The following is a 3824-nucleotide window of genomic DNA, read 5'->3' as shown; positions in this document are numbered from 1 at the left end:
TTTTAAGTGCCGGTAGGCGGTGTTGAACATTTTCCAAGTTACACATTAACAAATATAATTTTCATAAATCGCGGCAGCAAAAAAAATTCAGCAGTTCCGCAGCAACGGAAACTTTAACCTTTTTAAGCGGCAAACATTAAAACGTCATGGAGAGATAATAATTTCACCCAATTATCATTAAGCCATCTGGCGCGTAAAATAAAACCCCTCGAACAGATCAGAGCTTCCATCCATCCATCCATCCATCCATTTTCTCCAAACGCTCGTCCAGGGTCGCGGGGGCGCGCAGCCTATCCCGGAGGCTAGAGGCGAAAGGCAGGGAGATCAGAGCTTATAGGTTTGATATTTTCTGCATTCAAGCCGTACCAGCCGTAACTGCCTTGAGGTATTCCCGCTCCGTTTTCCGCTGTTATTTCATGGTTTCTTTCTGGATGCAAGCTGCCCTTTTACTCTAGGACTAAATCAGAGACAAAGATTTTTGTTCTCTACCTAACGGATCCCGGGTATTACCCATATGCTACCTCTTTGGCCCAACATGAAATACACCTTAATTGTATAATATCGTTTTCCTCTAATAGGTGATTGTGACACTGAGAATATTCGAATAGGATCAAATCCCAGTTATCAGCTATCGGCTTTACCCTGCAAAATTTCGCGCAGAAAACAGAAATACCAGGGATTGAATTAATTAATTAATTATGTGCGCAGCGGTCAAAGTCCAGGCACAGGGGAGAGGAAATTAAATCCATTAACCGGACTAACAGAATCAGAAAGACTTTAATTAAAGGAGGTTTAATTAAAGGACCCATGAGAGATGACCTTACAGCAAATTTTCAGCTGCAAAGTGTCGGCTGTCGGAAATGTTTTGTGGCCTCCGTGCCAAACGTCCAAGTGAAATATCCAGTCACTCTGCAGAGGGGGGAAATATGACGTCATCCGAGCAATAAACAGAACTTTCTCTATGCTGGAACACTTCTTAAGCAGATAAGGAAATATCCTTTGGGGTGTCTAATTTGATTTCAGCACTTAAAATTAATTTCCAAATGTTTCGGAATTTTAAACCAGTATTTTCTGAGCAGATTTTATAACATTCACATTGCCATAAAACTCATTTTGCTGTATATGTGTCCCCTCAGCCTCACTGGCTTTGATTTTGACTGAAGAATGACAAGCGCTATTGCATGCTGGGAAAAACCGGACACTTGTGAGTAGTAGTTGGGTTTCATTATGCTGAAAACAAAGACTATATTATTTATATGGCTACGGTGTTAACCTCTAAGCCACTGTGCCACCCAGGAGAGGGATTATGAACATACTAACGGATAGTTTTACATCACAGTGGTCAAACCTGAAATTCATTTCAAAAGCACAAAATACATAGGCGTATCATTTTAAGCCTAAATTTTGGTAATTTGTATAAAAATTAATACATAACATAAAGATTCAACAAGACAGCTACTTGAAAGGTAAAGAAAAGAATGAAAACATTTTTATGCCTAGAAGCAAAACGAGACAGAAGCTCCCGTAATTAGTGACGAAGCGGAGGCCGAATTTTGTAATTTAGGGAAAATCACCTGCATGATATAGTTTGGTTAGCAACTCATTATCTCTCTGTCTGAAAGCTTTATATAGGAGGGCAACGCAGAGCTACATGTGTTTTTTATTGTGCTATAGTAATGGCAGCGTCTTCCACCAGCAATCTGTGATTTACAGCCGTGGCCACCTGGCAGAGAACAACTTCTGTTTGGAGAGGAAGTCATCTTTGCTTCTGTGGATTTTGAGTGCTTGGCAGCGCCCTGGAGAAGACAAGCAAACACCCCGAGACACGGTGAAGATCCCAGGGAAGTAGGCGTTAAAGAGCAAACGTGTACAGCACACATCCATCCATGTGGGACACGCGGGGGTGTGAGGCCAGATGCATGCTGGGTTCTTGCTGTCGGCGCAGCTGGTATGCATGTTCATGGTGGGGAGATTAAAGACCCCCCGACTTATCATCTGCAGGGCTTGTGGGAAGGAGAGTCAGTGGAGTAGAGACTCCTGTATGGTTTGTGTTGTGTAATTCCCTCCTTCCAGTAGTGACTGTGCCACACTAACTGTATTACACTGTAAATGACAACCTGCATCTTTGCCTTCCAAACGAGATCACCCTTTGTTGCTGTTACCTGGGAAAAATTTCAATTTGTACAGGAAACGTGAGGATGGTAAACTGTCCATTCATTGTCAGCATTTTCCTGTTTTAGTGTCAGCACCTTCTCAACAGGATTCCCACGTTAAAATCATTTTTTACATGATCCCAGGAAGCTATGTGTCTGTAGAATGCACAGCTGCAGAGCCTTTAAGAAATGTCCCCCTGTAAGACACTATCTACAAAGGAAGAAAACGAACACAGAAGTGGTATCTTAATTAGTTAAGTGTCCATCCATATTGTACAGCGGTGTTTCCCAATCTGGTTCCCGGGGATCCACAGTCGATCCACATTTTCGCTCCCTCCGAGCCCCCTACCAGACAGTCCATATTTTTGCTATTGCGAGCTGGGAGGGAGCAAAAATGTGGACTATCTGTGGGTCCCCTAGGACCGGACTGAGAAACACTGTGGTACAGGGTCATGATGAGCCTGGCACCTATTACGGATAGAGCAGGGGTACAGCTGGAGGGGGTGCCAGTCATTCATAGGCAGACACACACAGCCTTCCTGTTGGAGCAGATTAAGGATTCACACACCTGACTGCCATTGGCATGATTGAGGAAACCATAGCAGTCACTCAGAACAAGCATAACATGCATAATCGAGATAGGATTCAACCCCCAAATCTGGTGGTGTCACCCACTAATAACTAATTTTTGAAGGTAATTTATTTTGTGGTTTTTGCGCCATATTCATTAGTACTCAATAACCCTGAGCTCATCCACAATTCCCAGCGTCATGCTACTATGACAACAGAAAAGACCCGTTCAAGGGTAAAAATCAAACTGTGCCCAGGACAACGGTCAATAATCACAAGTATGACTTTACGCAGAGAGGCCCTGTAACAGCACGCAAATTGGGGGGCTGAAGTTTCGTGCTGAAATGCTGCGTTGTTTAAAACCGTCACGGTTAAAATTCATTTGGTCCGTTATTATAAAGCGATCGGCAAACGGGGGCCATTAAGTTTAACTGCCCCGTTGGGTCGGGGGGGGGGGGGGTCATCACTAACAAGAGCCCCTCGTGGAGTGAAGTGCCGAAGGGGGCAGTCCGGCCCAAAACGGCAGAGTTAGACCCGTGTGGTGTGAGCCTGATTGGCCCCGGATGTCTGATCCACCATTAGTCAGATTATGTGGTAGAAGGTCACTAGGGGTCATGGGGTCGATACCTGCGTCAATCAGAGTAGGAGCCCACCAGAGTGACCTAACTCTGTCATGTGACTTATGTGCCGCGTTAAAGAAATAAAAACCTATGGCTCTGCAGATGTGTTTACATCTCGCCTTGATTTACAAAGGGCCGTCCCACCAGTTTAAATGGATATTTCAAACGCACGGAGATTTATGAGTTAATTGGGTTACTTTAGCATTGAGTTTTTACCAGGCAAGATTGTTATGTTCCTGTTTTATGTTCACTTATGAAATGTTAAAGTTAAATCTAAGAATTAAAAAAGACTTGATATGTCAGTGTTATGTGTGATCGGTCTGCTGTAAACATGAACAAACTCAAATAAAATGTATATAAAACTTGTTGACCTCAACAATCAGTTATTTACGAATGAAGTAAACTGTTGTTGATTTGCACCCAGTATCAAAGCTTTTGCAGTAATGTGGAATTCAAGTCAAACTTTATTGTCATTTCAAAA

General features: G+C 43.1%; 1 long non-coding RNA gene across 1 annotated transcript; it reads left to right on the top strand.

Moving 5' to 3' along the window:
• The first annotated feature begins 291 nt into the window (after positions 1–291).
• On the top strand, positions 292–3528 carry LOC111847433 (uncharacterized). The gene is made up of 3 exons (XR_002839107.2): positions 292–385; positions 1137–1204; positions 1714–3528. It is a non-coding gene; the product is annotated as an uncharacterized lncRNA (long non-coding RNA).
• Positions 3529–3824: the final 296 nt, after the last annotated feature.

The sequence above is a fragment of the Paramormyrops kingsleyae genome, chromosome 7, assembly GCF_048594095.1.
Source record: "Paramormyrops kingsleyae isolate MSU_618 chromosome 7, PKINGS_0.4, whole genome shotgun sequence".
Taxonomy (NCBI): domain Eukaryota; kingdom Metazoa; phylum Chordata; class Actinopteri; order Osteoglossiformes; family Mormyridae; genus Paramormyrops; species Paramormyrops kingsleyae.
The sequence above is the reverse complement of the archived record's forward strand: the minus strand, read 5'-3'. Positions and strand labels throughout refer to the sequence as shown.